Raw genomic sequence first — 23,195 nt, forward strand, 5'->3', positions numbered from 1 at the left:
TTTTGGATAGACCTACAGATACAACCGGCCCTTTGATGGGGACCAAACTGCTGATGCGGCCCCCGATGAATTTGAGTTTGACACCCCTGCTCTAGAGGGTGAATGGGGTTGGTTATCATGGCTAAATCCAGTTTCATGGTTTAGTGGAATTAAAGGATGGATTGTAGGAATACTAATGTTCCTTCTAAAAGCTATTGGAATTGCAATTATATTATATTTGTGTTTTAAGATACTGCTTTGTTGTTTTTCAGTCTGTCAGAAACGAATAAGGAAAGCCTTTGAATCTTCCAGATATAAGACATTGCAGAAGAGTCTGGCAAAGAAAGTCCAACAACAGTCTGCCCTAATGGATATGAGTCAATGGTCTACCAACCAAGACCAAGAGAAAGACATCAACCCTGTTGCAGATAGGGTGTAGCTTCCTACCTATAGGAGATGGGTAGCCACTGTATCATTAGAGTAGACTGTTATTGCATAGACTTGTTAGGAAAATGCCAGATAAGGTTGAAATATTTGTTTATTATAAAAAAGGAGGGAAAATGATAGAGTTGATAATTAGCCATTATATTGGGTTATAATAATCAAATGCTTTATATATGAAAAGCTGTGTTTAGGCAAGGTTTGGACATATTTCAGACTGATATATAGAATATTGGAACTATAAGTTAGTCATGCACACCATTGTTTGAAAGGGAAGTAGCTAGCGTCCTGTTCTCTCATGAGAAACAGAAATGCATCTAAATGTAGTTCTCAGAGGAAATTGAGAACAATAGATAGGCGGATGTGAAAGGATGTTGGCAGGGCGTAGTGGAGCTAGGAATGTATGACGTTATTAAGCTATACATTTACGGGAAATTATGTATTGAATGTTACAAAATGGAAGGGACGTAGCTTACGCTGAACCAATGTTTAGACTGTAACCCCTCCTTTTGGGGAAGAGATGTGGGCTGGCCACCTATGGCTGAATGTGAAATGTGTGTATAAAAATGCTAACAGACCAAAATAAATTCAGAATACTTGTGAGACATATCCTGTGTGGTTGTTTCATTTAAGTGTTCTTCCAACGCGTTGGCCCCTGCTTCAAAGAGGTGACTTGATACTTGGAGGATTATTTCTTTAGTGACCAGACGGAGCTGATGAGGCCAGCTCCATCAATGCTGGGGTTCCATTTAGTACCATGAGGTATAGACGGGTTCCTTGGGAGCCATGGGCACTCCAAGAGTTCAATAGTGTAGGCTGGTTCCTCCCTCCATGCCCCTCCCACCAGACTCGGTTTAGAAAATGTGCCGGGTGGAGCCGGTCACAGCTAGGGGAGCTCCTAGGAGTTTTTCTAGTTTTATTGTTTTTTAAAACGATTAGGTACAGAGAGGCTGCTGGCAACAGCCTCCCTGCTTCGTGGGACTTAGGGGGGGGAGTAGGATCCAACCCTAGAAGTTAATGGCTCCTATCTCCGCTGACAGGACACTGAGTTCCTGAGGGTGATGATCGCAAGCCCACGAGGCGACCGCTCACTCCCGCAGCAGGGCCGCCACCCCCTATCAGAGCTAGAAGATGGAGTGGTAAGTATGACACCGGCGACCCGGTAAGCGGGTCACCGGCGGGAATGGCGGCACAAGGGTGGGAGCATAGCTCTGATAGGCTGCGCTTAAGAGGGCTCAGAGGCACGCTGTGAGGGGCATCCTGAGCCAGCGCAAGCACCCTACACTGGTCACAGAAGACTACCAGGGACTTATCCAACTATTAGATGCAAATTACCTCAGGCAAGTATAATACAATAAGTGCAGGAAGACGCGCCATTACAGGAGGTGTGGCTTCTCCTCAGAGCAGGATCCAGCACTCACAAGCGCCATTTTCTCCCTGCAGACACACGCTGACAGGGAGCACTGTCATATTTATATATATATATATATATATATACACACACACATACATTCATACATACATACATACACACACTGCGGGAACAAGGTGTTCTAAACCACGGGGGGAGAGTGAAGTGTGTACTAGCTATCCTGTTAAGGTTAAGCTAGTCAGCGGGTTTTTTTATCATAATAAAAGCCTATAAGGGCGCGCTGTGGCTGGCTTCTTGTACTCTGTGACTCTCTGAAGATATACTGGGGGGAAACTGTGTTGACATTTTTGTTTGTGTGTGTGTGTGTGTGTGTATGTGTGTGTGTGTGTGTGTGTGTGTGTGTGTGTAACCCACTGTACCATATTTAAGGGACTTTGTCCTGTACTGCAGAATGTATATCTTCTACTGGGGAGTCTATACCATGCCCAAAACTGTACAAACTCTCAGGCTTCGGTGGCAGTTCCCCCTGGGGTGGCCTCCATAGGGTGTACTTTAAAGTATATGTTTTAAAATATATCCCACTTGCCCATATACTGCATGACATATGATGGGGGCAACATATATATATATATAATAGGTGCTTCATCGCGCCCTACGGGCGCTCTTCACACCGTCGCAAGGGACTACGCCCCCTTAACCCTTGCATGCCTTTCTGGGGTTTAATATTTGTATTATATGGAGTATTACCTGCATTCCTTTGTTAGTGGTTAAATATTGCACAATGAAAGGGCGTGCGATGGTGAAGGAGGCGCAGCCCCTAGCGACGGCGTGAACAGCACCTGCAGGGCACGATGTACAGAATGTAGCGGGTGCGGGGGGGGGATGCGGATGGTGTCTGTAGATGCTGCGGGTGGAGGGGGGGGGGCAGAAGTGGGGGGGGGGCCCGGATGGGGAAGGTTCGGGAGGTGCTGCGCGTGGGGGAGGGACAGAGGAGTGGGGGATGCAGATGGGGGAGGGGTCCAGAGGCACTGCAGGTGGGGGAGGGGCAGGGGTGCCACGGGTAGGAGAGGGGCAGGTGTGGGGATGTTGTGGATGGGTGAAGGGTTCCGGAGGTGCTGTGGGATGGGAAGGGACGGGAGTGCCAGGGGTGGGGTAGGGGACCGCAGGCACCATGGGTAGGGTAGGGGCAGGTACGGGTGTTGCGGCGGATGGGAAAGGAGGTCCGGAGGTGCTGCAGGTGGTGGAGGGGCAGGTGCGGGGGTGCCATTGGTGGGGGAGGGGTGGGTGAGGGGGGGACCGCTGATGGAGGAGGGTGTCTGCAGATGCTGCGGGTGGAGGGGGGCAGGTGTGGGGGGAGACATATAAGGGGGGTGAATGGTGGAAGGGGCCTGGAGGTGCTGTGGGTGGTGAAGGGGTGGAGGAGTGGGAGCCACGGGTGGTGTAGGGGGTCTGGAGGCACAGCATGTGGGGGAGGGGTGGAGTGCCGCATGTGGTGGAGGGGAAGGTGCGGAGGTGTGGTGCATTGGGGAGAGGTCTGGAGGCGCTGCGGGTACTGTACATGCCATAAAAGGTAGTTGGAGGGTATGCAGTAACAGGGCCCGGACAGGGGTGACAGGGTCAGTACAGGGTTGATGGCGCCAGGACAGGGGTGACAGGGTCAGAACAGGGGTGATGGTCCCAGGACAGGGGTGACGGGGCCAGGACAGGGGTGACGGGGCCAGGACAGGGGTGACAGGGCCAGGACAGAAATGATAGGGACAGGATAGGGGTGACAGGGCCAGGGTAGGGACGGCAGGACCAGGACAGGGGTGACGGGGCCAGTATAGGGTTGACAGGGCAAGCACAGGGGTGACAGGGCCAGGATAGGGGTAACAGGGCCAGCATAAGGGTGACAGAGCCAGGATAAGGGTGAAAGGGCCAGGATAAGGGTGAAAGGGCCAGGATAAGGGTGGCAGGGCCAGGATAAGGGTGGCAGGGCAAGGCCAGGGGTGACAGGGACATGACAGAACACAGGGCACGGGAGAGATTGGTATTAGGGACAAAACAGTGGTGACAGACAGATGTGTCTTACCGGAGTCACTGCTGCTGGCTGCTGCTGTTCCACTCCAACCTGTTGGGATCTGCTGCTGCTGGAGACTTGGCATGGCTGACTCTCTCAGGCTGGAGTCCTGCTTCCTCTGCCCGTCCGCATCCCTCCCCCCCTCCTCAGTCACACACCGCAGACCTCGCGCAGCTGCCGGGCACTGTGGTAAGGTGAGACTGGAAATGACTGGTTAGCCCCCAGGAGATGCTGCAGCTGGAGGGAGGAGGGGGTCATAGCATGCACGTGGCGCGGACCTCACGGCTTCCGGGCACTGTGGTAAGGGGAGACTGGGAGTGACTGGTTAGCTCCCAGGAGACGCTGCGGCTGGAGGGAGGAGTGGGTCAGAGCCTGCAAGCAGCTCGGATTTCTGCAGCGCTACCCGCCAGCTAAAGTGTGTGAATGAGCTGGGCGCACTCCACTGCGGGTGGCAGCGCTGCAGCTAGCGGTGGGGTTGCCGGGGCTGGAGATAACAGAGGCAGTATGGAACCTGTACAGCGGCAGGTGCCCCACTAAACTGCAGCTAAGAAGCGTGGAGTGTGCCAGAAAGTGACGCTCCTCTGCACCAGAGAGACCCTGCTGAGTATGCCGATGTGGGGGGTCAAGCACACAGTGAGCCGGTGCCCGTCTGTCTGTATGACATACCCCTCACACAACCCCATACCTCCCAAATGTCCCGATTTTCGCGGGACAGTCCCATTTTTGGGGGTCTGTCCCGCTGTCCCACCCGCGGGTCGCAGTGTCCGGCGGTGGGGGGGGGGGCAGTTGGAAAGCTCCTGTACTCGCTGTTCTGCTTAGCAGAGCAGCGGTGAATAGTGGACACAGAGGGAGAGGGGGCATCAGGGGGTACGGATTAATGGGGGGGTTCCAGCAGCAGAGCCGGATTAAGGGGGGGGGGCAGGGGATACGTACCGTTGGCCCCACAGTTTTAGGGGGCCCCCCGGCTGGAGTAGCTCTGTCCCAGCTCAGAAGCTCCCCCGTCCTGCCAGTAACAGCAGCAACATTGTGCTACAGTCAGCACACGCTGCTGCGTGTTGGCAGGTCTGTGGTGTTGCAGGGAGGCAGCAGTCTCCCTGCTTTCTTCTGCCTGTGCGGGTGTGTAGGGGGGAGCGACCACCTCCTCTGGATTTAGCCCTAGCTGAGGGGCCAAAATCCCATTTAAAAAATAAAAATCGTAATTTGCATAAGGGGGTGTGGCCGCGCGGTCCGCGATTAGGCCACGTCCCCAACACACAGCAGGCTCAGCAATGAGATAGGGCTCCCCTGTCTCAAGTGCCCTGGGCCCCCCGGACTCATAATCAGCCCCTGGGAGCATGCCAGCAGCTCACAGAGCGCTGGGCATGCTCCCTCACTGACGAAAACGGGTGCCCTCCCGTGAAGCCACGCCCCCTTTTCGCCGAGTGTGTGTCCCTCCTTCTGCCTGGATAAAGCTCCTGCAGAAAGCTGGGAGGTGTGCACCCATGCCTGTGACATGTCCAATGCCCATGCTATCTGCTTCTGCTCCTAGTCTCCTGTAGATTTGGCCAGATCTCTGTGACTCATTTGACTAACTCCGCCCAGTGTTGTGACTCCGCCCAGCGTTAGCAAATGAATCACAATGTCACAGAATAGGGCTATTATATAGGAGATATATATATATATATATATATTGTGTAGATCTCTGGGGATATTGGGCCTAATTCAGAGTTGATCGCAGCAGCAAATTTGTTAGCAGTTGGGCAAAACCATGGGGGTAATTCCAAGTTGATCGCAGCAGGATTTTTGATAGCAACTGGGCAAAACCATGTGCACTGCAGGGGAGGCAGATATAACATGTGCAGAAAGAGTTAGATTTGGGTGGGTTATTTTGTTTCTGTGCAGGGTAAATACTGGCTGCTTTATTTTTACACTGCAAATTAAATTGCAGATTGAACACACCACACCCAAATCTAACTCTCTCTGCACATGTTATATCTGCCTCCCCTGCAGTGCACATGGTTTTGCCCAGTTGCTATCAAAAATCCTGCTGCGATCAACTTGGAATTACCCCCCATGTGCACTACAGGGGGGGCAGATATAACATGTGTAGAGAGAGTTAGATTTGGGTGTGGTGTGTTCAAACTGAAATCTAAATTGCAGTGTAAAAATAAAGCAGCCAGTATTTACCCTGCACAGAAACAAAATAACCCACCCAAATCTAACTCTCTCTCTGCAAATGTTATATCTGCCACACCTGCAGTGCACATGGTTTTGCCCAACTGCTAACAAATGTGCTGCTGCGATCAACTCTGAATTACCCCCATTGTAACGTGGTCAGGCTCCTTACTTGATGATTTAGATTATATTTGTAGAAGTGACATGTAATTGTTTCTATGTCATATACAGGATTCTACTGGCTTCACGGCTGGACGCCATGAAGGAGATTTACCTGCTTAATGCAGGGACCACTGCTCTGGCAGTTTCGACGTGCAGGGGACGGTGGCTACACCAATGGACTGCGGGTACAGAATCCAAGTAAGTTATGGTGAATCAGCCCTTCAACGGGTGAGACCCTGTTGGGATGCTCGGGATACGTGATTATCCATATCAACTGCGGGTAAGTCGGTATGTCTTCCTTCCGCAGCTGCGCAGTCCAAGGAATTAGATCCTACACCTATACTGTAATCCCTTCAAACCACGATGTTTACACATAAACCCAAGGGTTCCTCCACTCCTTTAGAGGACGGTGGGGGAATTCCAGAAAACCTGCGCTGCCAGGTTCCTAGGAACGGTTTCAGGTTCGGTATTTTCAAAACTTTTGTTTTGACAATGGACCTCACTGCCTGGGGATCAAGCAGTTGGAAGAGAGGCTAAAAAGATATCAGTAAAACATCTAGGCGATATTCTGCCTAGTCCCCTGGAAAACATTAGGATGCCCAGGGATGCAGACTGGAGTTTCTAGTACTCCTGCCTCAGATTCTTCAAATCAGGCTTACTGGCTTCTCAGGCTGAAAGTACAATACTGCTGGAAGCTATTCTAACATTTGTCAAACACACGTCATTATTCCGGTTCCACCTCATTTACGTAACAGGGGTTACTATTCAAACATAAGGTCATAGGATCCTTACTGGTGGGTGTTCAATTCAGGAGGGAGTCTGAGAGCGGTTATCTCTGGTCGAGATTTAGGGGAATTCTTGGTATCCCGGGATATCAGGGGTGCGTACCTTCACATTCCAATCTGGCCGCCTCTCTAGACCTATCTAAGGTTGCACTAGAACTATATCACTTCTAGTTCCAAACACTGCACTTGACTTCTACGCAGCACCGGGGGTGTTCATCAAGGCCATGACGGCGATTGTGCTCCTACTCCACAGACCAGGACTGGACAAAATTCCTTATCTGGACAACTGGGAAGCGGACTTCCTCAACAGACTCGATCTCCTTCCAGGAGAATGGGGCCTCCATCCGGAGGTATTCGTAGAGGTCACACGCCGATGGGGTGTACCTCAGATAGGCATAATGGTCTCTCGCCTCAACAAGAAGCTTTGGAGGTGCTGTTCCAGGTTGAGAGACCCACATGCAGTGGCGGTGGACACCCTGGTAACTCTGTGGGTGTTCCAGTCAGTGTAATGTGTTCCCTTCACTTCCACTCATCCCAAGGACTGGCCCAGAAGGGCTTGGTACGCGGATCTTCTGGACTTACTGCTGGAGGATCTGAGGCCTCTTCCTCTTCGCAAGGACTTTCTGCAACAGGGGCTGTTTACCTATCATGACTTCCCACGGTTACGTTGGACGGCATGGAGGTTGAACACCTGATTTTACCTCGGAAGGGCACTCCGAGAAAGGTCATTCCTACCCTGATACAGGCTAGGAAGGGAGTAACGTCTAAACATTACCATCAGATTTGGGAAAAGTATGTGTCTTGGTGTGAATCCAAGAAGTTTCCTATGGTGGAGTTTTAATTGGGACGGTTTCTCCTCTTTCTGCAAGCAGGTGTGGATGTGGGCCTACGCTTGGGCTCCATAAAAGTCTAGATTTCGGCCCTGTCCATTTTCTTCCAGAAACAATTGGCTGTCCTCCCTGAGGTTCAGACTTTCTTGAAAGGGGTTCTGCACATCCAACCACCTTTTGTGCCTCCTACGGCACCGTGAGATCTTAATGTGATGCTGCAATTCCTGCAATTGGATTGTTTGAAACCTCTTCACGAGGTTGAGGTCAAGTTTTTTATTTGGTAGGCTGTCACACTGTTGGCATTGGCATCTGCTCGGCGTCTGTCAGAATTGAGAGCATTGTCCTACAAGAACCCCTACTTGATTTTCCATGAAGATAGGGCTGAGCTCCAAAATGCGTCAGCAATTTCTTCCAAAGGTTGTGTCGGCTTTTCATATCAACCGACCTATTGTGGTGCCTGTGGCTACTGACTCCTCAATTACTTGAAAATCCTTGGATGTTGTAAGGGCTTTGAAGTTTAATGTGAAGAGAACTTCTCGTCACAGAAAGACGTCCGCTCTGTTTGTCCTTTATGATCCCAACAGGCGATTTTTCGTTGGATCAGGTTTACTATCCAGCATGCTTATTCTACGGCAGGATTGCCGTGTCCAAATTCTGTGGAGGCCCACTCTACCTGTAAAATGGGTTCATCCTGGGCGGCTGCCCGGGGTGTCTCGGCTTGGCAGCTTTGTCGGGCAGCTACTTGGTCAGGGTCGAACACATTGGCTAAGTTCTTCAAGTTCGATGCTTTGGCCTCTGAGGACCTTAAGTTTGGTCAATCTGTTCTGCAGGAGCCTCAGCGCTCTCCCTCCCGTACTGGGAGCTTTGGTACATCCCCATGGTACTAAATAGAACCCCAGCATCTTCTAGGACGTAAGAGAAAATAGGATTTTAATTACCTACCGGTAAATCTTTTTCTCGTAGTGCGTAGAGGATGCTGGGCGCCCGCTCAGCGCTCCATTTTCCTGCATTGTTACTTAGTTAAGTATTAGTTCATCTGTTGCTGTTCTTCTTTCCTGCTGATTACCATGGTTTCTTCTTGTTCCTGCTGATTAGCATGGTTTCTTCATGTTGCGTGCTGCTTAGCATGGTTTCTTCATGTTGCATGGCGGTTGGCATGGTTTCTTCATGTTTCATGCTGGTTTGCTTGATTTCTTCAAGTTGCATGCTGGTTTGCATGGTTCCTCCATGTTGCATGCTGGTTTGCATGGCTTCTCCATGTTGCATGCTGATTAGCATGGTTTCTCCATGTTGCATGCTGGTCAGCATGGTTTTTCAGTACGGCGTGAGCTGGTGTGAATCTCACCACTATCTGTGAATTTCCTTCTCTCGAAGTATGTCCGTCTCCTCGGGCACAGTTTCTATACTGAGTCTGTTGGGAGGGGCATGGAGGGAGGAGCCAGCCCACACTATTGAACTCTTGCAGTGCCCGTGGCTCCCTAGGGACCCGTCTATACCCTATGGTACTTAAATGGAAGCCCAGCATCCTCTACGGACTACGAGAAAAGGATTTACCAGTAGCTAATTAAAATCCTATTATAACACACATGCCGCCCTTAGCAGCGCTTAATGTGCGCTGCCTATATATATAGTGTGACAGTTCCAGCATTGAAATCAAGTATCTTTTCTCTCATAAAATGTTATCCTCTTGTGGTTCCTACTAGTATAACCGTGTAGAACCATGTGTTACGAGATTACGTCTTAGTTTATTTCATGTCCCAATATTTTCATTTAGCTCCCATTTCTGTTAAGAGGTCATCGATTCATATAAAGCTATTGTACATGTATAAACATATTTACAGGAAAGAAAAACATTGCTAATAGCCTATGCACATTTCGTTCTATTAGGCTTCTTCAGGGCACTCTAATGAACGGTGCCCACTTCAAGTCCCAGTTTTATAGGGAACGAAGTTCAGTTGCGTGACGTGTGATGGACCCAGCAGCCAATGTCTACCAGGTAAGTGTGGTTTGAAAAATTTGACCATTGGTCTCGATTGTGTGCCTGTGTTGATGACCCCAGCGCTGACAAGTATTGTCAGCTGAATAGCATCACCGTGGAATTGGATCTCCATGCTGCCAGCGGTCCTGTCTTAGATGATGATTCAGTGTACATGGTTACTATGATTTATCAGTTGTTTCATATAGTTATTTCTAAATTACCTCCATGTCCTAAAACGATCCCTGGTTATTAACTCAGGACTGAAAGTCAAATTAATATATTTTTTTGGGTTTACGTCCATGATGTGTGTGTCTAAACACCTAACGTGATAATATTATGTTGATGTTGATATTTTTAACTGCCTACAATATATGTATAAAAATAATAAATAACTTAAAAAAAGAGGTTTTCACTTATTTGTCATGATGTCATCAATTATGAATGTATATAAATAAATAAAGATAGCAACATATTGTATTATGTTAACATTGCAACACTTTCCTACAATGTATGTGTAAAAATAAATAAATCTTAAATGAATCATGAGTCTTTCTCAATGATTTATCAATGTCAGTGGTAATCATATAACATGTTTTAAAACCAGATCATATATTTCTAATACAATTTATTATGACCAATAAAGATGAACCCTTGTGTCTATCAAGTACATCTGAAATCGTCCAAAAATAATCCATAATTTATGATATAAAGTTGCATAATGAATGGGTAATACTTGTCCTTCAAATGCATCTATAACTACATTGTGTCTCATCTAAAATAATAAAAGTGTAGATGAAAAATATATAGAACGTATAATGTGTAAACAAAAATTAATATAAGGTGTTGTTACATAAATGTAACACATTTATTGTGTGTAGAGTATGCCAAAAAGGTGTAAACACAAAATAAAGTAAACACAAAAACCAGTGAAAAAGTGAATTCATACAGTGTACATACAATAAAATACGTGAAATAATGGGGGTCATTCCGAGTTGTTCGCTCGGTAAAAATCTTCGCATCGCAGCGATTTTCCGCTTAATGCGCATGCGCAATGTCCGCACTGCGACTGCGCCAAGTAAATTTGCTATGCACTTAGGAATTTTACTCACAGCATTTTCATCGTTCTGGCGATCGTAATGTGATTGACAGGAAATGGGTGTTACTGGGCGGAAACAGGCCGTTTTATGGGCGTGTGGGAAAAAACGCTACCGTTTCCGGAAAAAACGCAGGAGTGGCTGGAGAAACGGGGGAATGTCTGGGCGAACGCTGGGTGTGTTTGTGACGTCAAACCAGGAACGACAAGCACTGAACTGATCGCAGATGCCGAGTAAGTGTGGAGCTACTCAGAAACTGCTACGAGGTGTGTAATCGCAATATTGCGAATACATCGTTCGCAATTTTAAGATGCTAAGATTCACTCCCAGTAGGCGGCGGCTTAGCATGAGCAAATCTGCTAAAATCCGCTTGCGAGCGAACAACTCGGAATGACCCCCAATGTAATTAGTGAAAAAATGAGGGAATTTTTTAACAAATATATATGAGTGTGTAAATAATCAATGTAGTGGTAGTAATAAAATAAATTGTGTACAGGGGAATATACATCCTCTGTGTCAGTATAAGTGCTTTATTCCTTAAGACCAACGTGTATGAGTCACATTGAAATATAAATATTGTAATAATGAAAAAAAAAAGAAAGGGAGGGGGGGAAGTTATTGATGGTAGGTGTCCAGTATTACATATATATTTGATGGTCTTAAGTGTGCAGACACAGTGTCCTGTGCGTGATATGATGACACATGCTCTGCTTCCAGTCATACATAGCTACTGTAACCTGTATCCACATGATCCAGATTAGAATCTCGATGGTAAGTATTCTGTAGACATACTGTAATCTCTAAAACGTTGAGAATAGGTATGGCAGATATAGTGATATATGGTTCCCATAGTTTAATATGGTAAGTACAAGATACATGCATATTCCCTGATATCTCTAATGAAGGGTTCTCCATTCTCCAGTGTCATTCTGAGTTGTAGGGTAAGTATTCCACCTTCCATACAAAAGGTATGTAATCCTATTTTTATATTCCTAGTGTGAGATATCATGGAGTCCCATCTTTTGGGAGTCATTTATAAATCCTAAAATAATTCAAATAGATGAAGAATCCACTTTGGGGGGAGGGAAAATTGAAACCCCATGCTCCTTTTAAATAGGGGCATTGAGCTCTTTCCCATATTCCCAGTATTGACACCTATATTAAACCACAGAATGAAAGAGACGTGTCCTTTATTCTTTATGAATATATGGGGTTCATCCACCATATCAGGCTTGAAGATGTACTGAGGACCACAAAACTATATATTAATCTCAGGGTTAAAATCCCTAGGTGGGTATTTATACAGATATGACCTCTAGTGGGTTAAGGTTGGGTATGGTAGATATAATAATATATGGTCCCCATAGTCCCATAAGGTAAGTATAAGGTTTAAAATCCTTAATCTCTTCTCATAGAGGGTTCTTCATCCTTTAGTACTACTCTAAATTATAAGGTAAGTATCCCATCTTCCATGAGAAAGATGTGTGATTATTTTTTACATAACTAACCTAATAAATCATAGGGTCCCATCCTTTTGGAATCGTTATAAATCATCAGATCCTTGTACTAGGTTGTACCAGAATAGAATGAATAACCTGATTGTATATGGTAAGTATTGAAGCTTATGTTTCATTGTGGCAGGGTTCTGGAAGGATATTAAATATTCTTACTCGGATAAGCAAACGAGTCCCACCTTTTGGGAGTTGTTGTCACCTTTCAAAAAGTTAATGATATATGGAAAGGATCCATTGGACCAGAGGTGAGTCAAGAAGAATGCTGGGCTAAGAATGAAAGACCAGATAACCTAGTTTAGTATGATAAGTATTGTGGTTAGTAACTTAAATGGCAAATTTCAAATGAAATGTTAGATAAATGCTGAATAATGAATTTCTTCATTGAGTCCGGATGGAGTCATAGTGTCCAATAAAAAAATATATCTGGTTTCTTTTTTTAGTAATTCTTTTGTAATGTTGCCACCTCTGATTCCTAGTTCAATGTGTTCAAGACAATAGATCCTCATTTTTTTATGAGCACTATCATGGACCCTTAAGAAATGTCTCTCGACACTGGTAATTTTTTTCATGTTGTCAGAGTCCCTTTGTGCATTTTTGATATTATATGTATGTTCCAGAATCCGTTTCTTGAACATTCTTTTTTGTCATGCCGATGTACTTATATCCACATGGGTGTCACAACTGAGGGCTGGTGCTGACCGGGGGAAGCCTCAGTTGGAGGGGCTGAGGTATATGTGTACCTGGGAGGCAGTACAGGGTTCTTAGACATGCAGGGAACCTTTAGAACAAATGCCCGAAGGCGTGACCAAGACAACGAAGGAAAGTTCAAAGGTTTATTAAACACAGTTCAGAGGAATACTGATGACTTGGTACAGGAATCACAGTTCAGATAAATACTTGGGATCGATGATGGAACACCGATGGTGACTTGGGATCGATGACGGAACACCGATGGTGACTTGGGATCGATGGCGGAACACCAATGGAGACTTGGGATCGATGGCGGAACACCGATGGAGACTTGGGATCGATGGCGGAACACCGATGGTGACTTGGGATCGATGGTGGAACACCGATGGAGACTTGGGATCGATGGCGGAACAACGATGGAGACTTGGGATCGATGGCGGAACACCGATGGAGACTTGGGATCGATGGCAGAACACCGATGGTTACTGGGGATCGATGGCGGAACACCAATGGAGACTTGGGATCGATGGTGGAACACCGATGGAGACTTGGGATCGATGGTGGAACACCGATGGAGACTTGGGATCGATGGCGGAACACCGATGGTTACTGGCAGGGCAGAGCACCGCTGGAAGCTAGAAGCTGGAAGCCGGTCTCAGGTAACTGCCAGTCACAGGGAGCAATGTAGACACTGCAGAGTCAGGCTGTACTGCAGAGAAAGTTCATGGAAGAACTGCACACTGGAATCACTGTAGACAATTGAAGCACTGACATCTTTCCACCCCAGGAACAAGATATTTATACCAGCTGGGAAACAGGGATTGGCTGGCTGATTAACCAGAGACCAGAGTGCAGCTGCTGGGTAATCAGGCTGAGAGCAGAGTGCAGCTGATAGGCTGAAAGGTATCACGTGATTAGGAAAACATGGCTGCGCCCATGCTAGCTTTTGGAGGGAAAGATTGTAACTTGCATGTGAAACTTAACCCTGATGCTGCCAGAATCACAGAAAGGAGATTAGAGACAATGAGATGCAGCGTCCTGCACACAGACAGTGCAGATGGAATCCAGGCTTGGAACACTGGGACAGTCTCAGGAGACATTTGGAAGGTAAATACTGATAAGGAATTACCTGGATCGTGACAGCACCCCCTCCTTTAGGAGTGGCCCCAGGACACTTCTTATAAATTCTTTACCTGAACAAACGGAAGGATCTAGATTGAATCCTGATGAACTTGAACTGGCTGGAACCAGATGAGACTGTACTGGACCTATGGACGAGACCAGATTGAGTCCAGACAAACTTGAACCGGCTGAGACCGGCGGAGACTTTGGGCCGACGGATAGGACAGGATTGAGTTTGGAGACCGTTGAATCAGCTGGAACTGAAGTAGTCTTTGGACCTACGGATGGAACCGGATTGGGTCCAGAAAAGCTTGAACCGGCTGGGACCGGAGGAGTCTTTGGATTGACATTCGAATCAGCTGGAACTGAAGGAGTCTGAATCCGGTTAGAACCGGAATGAGTGGTATCTGAGTGTTCAGTTAGACCATCCTGGACATGGTCCATGCTGGATGCCAACAGGGTGGTGCTCTCTGAAGACGGCAAACAGGAGTTCATAACTGCATCTGTAGCACAAAAATTTCCATCTGGGAACTTGGCTCTGGATACTTCCCTTGGGGCAGAAACTTTGGTGACCCCTCCTGGGGTTGACGAATCAGACACCTCTCTCAGGGTTGTTTTCTCCAGCACCCCTCCTGGGGTTGACAGATCAGAAACTCCTTTTTGAAAAGACTCATATGCCCCTACTAGAGCTTGAACATTGGATACCCCTCCTGGGGTTGTAGACACAGACGCCCCTTCTTGGGCTGTAGACACAGACGCCCCTTCTTGGGCTGTAGACACAGACGCCCCTTCTTGGGCTGTAGACACAGACGCCCCATCTTGGGCTGTAGACACAGACGCCCCATCTTGGGCTGAGTAAAGAGCGTCATCATTCCAGGAAAGTTCGGACGCTAGGATCTGGTACTGTACCAGATATTTACCGACTGTTCGTGTCCCCTGACGAAGCCTGAGGATATCAGAGGAGGCAGAGGTCACATGACCTGGTTCGTCAAAGATGCACCTGAAGGTTGCCACGAAGTCTGTATATGAAGAGAGCAGGGCATCAGACTTCTCCCATAGAGGTGATACCCAATCGAGGGCGGAGCCACTGAGGAGGGAGATGATGTAAGCAACCTTGGTGCGGTCAGTTGGGAAACTGCCAGGTTGTAACTCGAAATATATCTCACACTGCTTTAGGAAACCCCGACAGGCTTTTGGGGAACCATCAAACTTGGCAGGTGTCGGTAAATGGAGACAAGGAGCAGAAACAGGAATGGTGGGTGGGGATACCACCAAAGGTACTGCAGTCGGCACACTGGACGCCCCTGAACCACGGAGGGTTACTTGTATTCCATCCAGCCGAGAGGAGAGGTCCTGGAGACAGTGAATCACATGGCCCTGTGCAGTCTCCTGACGTTCAAGGCAGGCTGCAAGTTCTTGCATCGGCCTGGTCGCTTGGACCTGGTCTCCGGACGGATCAATTAGGTCAGTGCTTACTGTCACAACTGAGGGCTGGTGCTGACCGGGGGAAGCCTCAGTTGTAGGGGCTGAGGTATATGTGTACCTGGGAGGCAGTACAGGGTTCTTAGACATGCAGGGAACCTTTAGAACAAATGCCCGAAGGCGTGACCAAGACAACGAAGGAAAGTTCAAAGGTTTATTAAATACAGTTCAGAGGAATACTGATGACTTGGTACAGGTAACAGGAATCACAGTTCAGATAAATACTTGGGATCGATGACGGAACACCGATGGTGACTTGGGATCGATGACGGAACACCGATGGTGACTTGGGATCGATGACGGAACACCGATGGTGACTTGGGATCGATGGCGGAACACCGATGGTGACTTGGGATCGATGGCGGAACACCGATGGAGACTTGGGATCGATGGCGGAACACCGATGGTTACTGGGGATCGATGGCGGAACACCGATGGTTACTGGGGATCGATGGCGGAACACCGATGGAGACTTGGGATCGATGGTGGAACACCGATGGAGACTTGGGATCGATGGCGGAACACCGATGGAGACTTGGGATCGATGGCGGAACACCGATGGTTACTGGCAGGGCAGAGCACCGCTGGAAGCTAGAAGCTGGAAGCCGGTCTCAGGTAACTGCCAGTCACAGGGAGCAATGTAGACACTGCAGAGTCAGGCTGTACTGCAGAGAAAGTTCATGGAAGAACTGCACACTGGAATCACTGTAGACAATTGAAGCACTGACATCTTTCCACCCCAGGAACAAGATATTTATACCAGCTGGGAAACAGGGATTGGCTGGCTGATTAACCAGAGACCAGAGTGCAGCTGCTGGGTAATCAGGCTGAGAGCAGAGTGCAGCTGATAGGCTGAAAGGTATCACGTGATTAGGAAAACATTGCTGCGCCCATGCTAGCTTTTGGAGGGAAAGATTGTTTGTAACTTGCATGTGAAACTTAACCCTGATGCTGCCAGAATCACAGAAAGGAGATTAGAGACAATGAGATGCAGCGTCCTGCACACAGACAGTGCAGATGGAATCCAGGCTTGGAACACTGGGACAGTCTCAGGAGACATTTGGAAGGTAAATACTGATAAGGAATTACCTGGATCGTGACAGCGGGCATATGAGACAATAAATAACCCCTTGTGTCAAACAATTGATTAAGCTTTTTATTTTCGTCTTGTTATGATATCTGTTTTGGAACTCCTGCGTGATACAGATATGTTGGCACGCTTGGTATTTGCCACACGGATAACATCCCAGTACAGATGGATTCTTTTTCTGATGTTTTCGTGAATTGACTCCTGACCAGATTGTCCCGTAAATTTGGTGATTTCCTCCAACTCATTTTGATGTCGATTTTTAAATTATTTCTCTTACGTCCTAGAGGATGCTGGGGTCCATTTTAGAACCATGGGGTATAGATGGGTCCACTAGGAGCCATTGGCACTTTAAGAGATTAATAGTGTGGGCTAGCTCCTCCCTCTATGCTCCTCCTACCAGACTTGGTTTTTGAAACTGTGCCTGGAGAAGCCGGTCACAGGTAGGGGAGCTCTTAGGAGTTTTCTTAGTTTTTTTGTTTTAATAGAGCATTAGGTACAGGAAGGCTGCTGGCAACAGCCTTCCTGCTTCGTGGGACTTAGGTGGGAGTAGGAACCAACTCTTGAAGTTAATGGTTCTCTATCTCCGCTGACAGGACACTGAGTTCCTGAGGGTGCTGATCGCAAGCCCACGAGGCGACCGCTCACTCCTACAGCACAGCCGCCACCCCTTAACAGAGCTAGAAGATAGGAGAGTGTTGAGTACAGCGCCGGCGTCCCGGTTAGCTGGTCGCCGGCGGGTATGGCGGCACAAGGGTGGGAGCGCAGCTGCGCTCCATGAAGGCTCAGCAACACACAGTGTAGGTGCATGGAGGGGCGTCCTTGGCCTGCGCAATCACCCTAAACTAGTAAAAAAAAGCTAACGGGCTAATCCCGCTGTTGGCATATAAAACCTCCTGCCAGTATAATTAAATTGTGCAGGAAGCTAGGTGCCATTACAGGGGGGGAGGGGGGGGGGGGCTTCTCCTCAGAGCGGATCCAGCACTCACCAGTGCCATTTTCTCCCTGCAGACATAGGAAGCAAGACGCTGACAGGGAGCACTGCCCTCCACATAACTCCAGTTATCCTCTGCGGTATAGGGTGTTATAGACAGGAGGGGAGTGTGTTGTTAGTACTAATTAACCTATTAAGGTTGGTTAGTCAGCACCGGGCTTTTATCATAATAACTGCCCACAGGGGGGTTGTGTGGCTGGCTCCTTAGACTCTGTGGCTCTCGGAAGGTACTCTGGGGGAAACTGTATCTGACATTTTCCTGTGTGTGTAAGTGTGTATATCCCACATTACCATGTCTAGGGACTCTGTGTCCTGTGCTGCAGAATGTGTATCTTCTCCTAATGAGTCTATCCCATGTACTCAGAACTGCAATATGCTTTCTCAGCCTTACGAATCCGAACCCGCATGGGTGGACTCTTTAAGGGGAATGATATTCCAGATTTCTACAAGAATGTCACATACTGAGAAAGAGACACAGTTTTTGAGGAAATCTGTGGAGGGTTTGCAGTATTTGGCCCCCACTAATTTGTCATAAACCCCACCTACATACCCACAAAAGTTTATACTTGCCCAGTTAATGCAAGCTGACACGGATACCGACTCTAATACAGGGGACGGTGATGGGGATATGCGGGCAGGGGGGGGGGGGTGCATCCCTTGCTAAAGGGGTGCAACTAATGATTAAAGCCATTAGGGATGTTTTGCACATTACTGAGAAGGTACCTGAGCAGGTGGAGGAATCTAATCTTATTTTACAGAAAGTGAGAAATCCTTGCTTTCCTTCCCGGTTTCCAGGGAGTAAAACTCTTTGTTTGAAAAATCCTGGGAAAACCCAGAGAAAAAATTCCAGATCCCAAAAAGGGTTTTCATTGCTTTCCCTTTCCCTGAGGAGGATAGAAAAAAGTGGGAAAACCCCCCTATAGCTGACGCTTCTGTATCTAGGTTGTCAAAAAAGGTGGTTTTACCTGTTCCTGGTTCAACCGCTTTAAAAGAGCCGGCTGACCGCAAGATTGAGACTACACTCAAATCACTATACACAGCTATTGGCGTAGCTTTAAGGCCCACTATTGCTTGTGCGTGGATTTCTAAAGCCATAGTAAAGTGGTCAGGCACATTGCTAGAGGACTTGGATACTATGTATAGGAGTGACATTGATTTGTCCTTGCTTCATATACAGGATTCTGCAGGGCTCATGGTGGAGGCCATGAAGGATCTTGGCATGCTGAATGCATGGGCTACTTCTATGTCAGTCTCGGCGCGCAGAGGACTCTGGCTATGCCAATGGACTGCAGATGCAGAATCCAAGAGAAGCGTGGAGAACCTACCCTTCACAGGTCAGGCTCTGTTTGGGGATGCATTGGATGCGTTGATCTCCACGACAACTGCGGGTAAGTCAACCTTTCTTCCCTCAGCAGCACCACCGACTAATAAATCTTATCCTTCGCCTACACTGCAGTCCTTTTGGTCCGCAAAATGTAAAAAATGCAAACCCCCGCCCACCTTCTTTAGAGGAGGTCGGGGAAAATCCAGAAAACCTGCACTATTAGGTTCTCAGGAACAGAAACCAGGTTCTGCTTCCTCAAAATCTTCAGCATGACGGTGGACCTCCCAGCCTGGAGGACGGGCAGGTGGGAGCGAGACTAAAAGCTTTCAGTCACGTTTGGGCGTCATCATGCCTAGACCCCTGGTAAAGGATATTGTTGCCCAGGAATACAGACTGGAGTTTCAAGAACTCCCACCTCACAGATTCTTCAAATCAGGCTTACAGAAAGTGCCATCCTACAGGAAGCCATTTAAAAATTGGTTCAAATGAATGTTATTGTTCCAGTGCCACTTCACCTACATCACAAGGGTTATTACTCAAACCTGAATGTGGTACTGAAACCGGACGGTTCGGTAAAGCCAATATTAAACCTAAAGTCATTGAACCCCTACTTGAGGGAATTCAAGATGGAGTCTCTGAGAGCGGTGATCTCAGGTCTGGAGAAGGAGGAATTCCTAGTATTCCTGGATATCAAGGATGCATACCTTTACATTCCGATCTGGCCGCCTCACCAGGCTTATCTCAGATTTGCACTGCTGGACTGTCACTATCGGTTCCAGGCACTGCCATTTGGCCTCTCCACAGCACCGAGGGTGTTCATCAAGGTCATGGCGGAGATGATGCTACTCCTCCGCAGACAGGGAGTGAACATAATTCCATAGCTGGACGATCTGCTGATAAAAGCAGCTTCCAAGGAGAAGATGTTGCAGAGTATTACTCTCGCAACTTGACTACTCCAGGATCATGGGTGGATCCTGAACCTTCCAAAGTCACATTTGGAGCCGACGACATGGAAGTGCAGAGGGTGTTTCTACCGGTGGAGAAAGCGTTGGTGATCCAATCAATGGTCCGGGAGCTCCTGAAGCCAGCCCGGGTATTGATACATCAGTGCATTTGCCTTCTGGGGAAGATGGCTGCATCCTACGAGGCTCTTCAGTACGGAAGATTCCATGCAAGGTTCTTCCAACTGGATCTACTAGACAAATGGTCGGGATCACATCTTCACATGCACCAACGGATACGCCTGTCACCGAAAGCCAGAATTTCACTCCTATGGTGGCTGCAAGCTTCTCACCTACTCGAAGGCTGCAGGTTCGGGATTCAGAATTGGATCCTTCTAACCACGGATGCAAGTCTCAGAGGTTGGGGAGCAGTCACCCAAGGGCAAAACGTCCAAGGAAGGTGGTCCAGTCAGGAATCTCTACTTCCAATAAACGTTCTGGAACTGAGGGCCATTTACAACGGCCTTCTACAAGCGGCACATCTTCTGCAAGATCAAGCCATTCAGGTTCAGTCGTACAAAGTCACAGCGGTGTCCTACATAAACAGGCAGGGCGGAACGAAGAGCATAGCTGTGATGTCAGCGGTAACAATAGTCATCCTCTGGGCAGAAAAGCACACCTTTATCGACAGTCAAAAAAGTTAATAAGGTTTGTTTGACATGATCACCTTCAGTGAATCCATGCTGTTTGCGATCCTGTAAATTACAGGATTTGGCATAATCTACAACTCTTTCTTTTACGAGTGTTTCCATCAATTTCCCTACTACTGATGTAAGGCTCACTGGTTGGTAGGGCCTTGCCTCTTCCTTGCTTCCACTTTTGTTCAGTGCGACTACTTTCGCTCTTTTCCAGTTCTCTGGAATTACTCCTGTAGCTAGTGACTGGTTAAGCTCTTTCAGTATCCTTGGATGTATCCAAGCTGGCCCCATTGATTTGTCTACTTTCAGCTTAGTTCTGTTAGGACCTTCTCCTCTGTAAATGTACTTGTTTTATTTATCTGAATACCCCTGCATTTGTATCATCTCGATTAGACTACTGTAATGCCCTCTACCTTGGTCTCCCAGCAAAAGAACTGTGCCGCTTACAGCTGGTGCAAAACACAGCTGTCAGGCTGTTAACCGACCAGCCCCGGTCTAGCCACATAACACCCATACTCTACTCCCTTCACTGGCTGCCTGTAAGATGGCGAATCATCTTCAAGATTTGCTTACTGAGTTTAAAAGCACTACATGATCAGGGCCCAAGATACCTGAAGCAGCTACTGACCCCATACTGCCCCACTCGATTACTGCGATCTGTAGATGAAGGACTTTTAGCAGTACCTAGAATCTCCTGTAATTCATCTGGGGGTCGAGCTTTTAGACATGCGGCTCCGACTCTATGGAACTCACTTCCTCGCACAGTGCGAGAGGCCCCAACTATAGAATCCTTCAAAAGTAGACTCAAGACTTTCCTGTTTACTCAAGCATTCCCATAAATGTCCCTTTAGTATCTACATGCTTCTGTATTTTATGAAAAGCTTTTCTGTACTTCATTATTTTCTGTACTATATTATGCTATGTAGCTGTTAAGTGCCTTGAGTCCTATTGAAGAAAGAGCGCTATATAAATAAAATTATTATTATTAAAAGACCTCTATAATAGAACATTCGGGCGGATACCTCGGAGACTGGCATTTGTCTTTTCTAGCGGCGCTTGTGGACCACTCTGTTTGGTTGTACATGTTGTTCAACGAGTAGTGCTCTTGAGAGTTTGGTACTGAGCTGCAGCTAGGGCACAAGTTACCCTTTCTTCAAGTATTGTATGGTGACGGGGAGCGTTTGACAAAACCGGCGAGTGTCAGACACATTTTGTAGCCATGCTGTGGTCAATGTCTTTGGATTCAGCAGTGGATCATAGAAGCCAGCAGTGGGCATCTTTATACTTAAGACGCCATCTGCAGCTTTTGCATATAGACGCAGTGGCTGTTTTATTACAGCCACCTCTGAATAAGGCCCTCTGATAACAAAAAAAATTACATTTAATGTGCCCAACTAGTTTAGCTCTGTCAGGTAGAGTACAGCAAATTGTAGGACTTCAATTATGTATGCTTTTTCATGCTGCACATAATATCCAGGTTTTTGTTGAATGAAATATAATAAAATTAGATTGCATCCCACTAAAACATTTTAACCTATAATTCTAGGTGCAAATAAAATCATATTATACGCATTAACTGCAGCATATTATGATGTGGTGCAAATATACTATACCTCCCAACTGTCCTGATTTTCATGGGGCAGTAACATTTTTTAGGGCCCCTTTCCATAGGCCACACCCCATTTTTGGTCATAGAGGGTCCCTCTTTATGTGCCCTCGGTGTTGGGAGGTATGATATTCTATAGAGGAGCAGGTAGACAATTCGTTGAACTAACAGGGAGCTTGTGATCTGAAACCTCCTGTTGTGGAAATTGCGTAGGATAAAATGCAAATACTAAACTTTGATATCATGATAAAATAATTGCTGTTGTAATGCACAGGGAAACAGCTGAGAAACATATTGCATACTGGCCAGCTATGCTACTTAATATTTACTTTTGAAGGGGTGGTCTTCACTTTGCCGGCGGTCGGGTTCCCGGCGACCAGCATACCGGCGCCGGAATCCCGACCGCCGGCATACCGACAGTTCTTCTCCCTCTTGAGGGTCCATGACCCCCTTGGAGGGAGAATAGATAGCGTGGCCTGCAAGGGGCTCATTTACGCTTGCCCAGCTGTCGGTATGCCGGATTCCGGCGCCGGTATGCTGGTCGCCGGGAGCCCGACCGCCGGCATAACATACTACACCCCTTTTAAAGATGCCATCTTTCAAACTGTTGACTGTTTACAGCATAATATATTTTTACAAATGTACAGCATATTATGGTTCATATGATAACATATTTATGGCTATTTAACAATGGTAGCAGAATAGATGCAAAAACATACATAAAAAATATGATTTTCACTGGCATGCTCCTGTCTGGGCATGTGGCTATAAGCCAAGACGTGGCAGCTGCTGGAGTGGAACTAGATGGGGCTGCTTCTGGTCTCTGTAGCTTAACTGATCAGAGCTGCAGTTTTGATGGTTCTGACATGACTGTTTACACAAT

This window comes from Pseudophryne corroboree, chromosome 1, assembly GCF_028390025.1.
Source record: "Pseudophryne corroboree isolate aPseCor3 chromosome 1, aPseCor3.hap2, whole genome shotgun sequence".
NCBI classification, from domain to species: Eukaryota; Metazoa; Chordata; class Amphibia; order Anura; family Myobatrachidae; genus Pseudophryne; species Pseudophryne corroboree.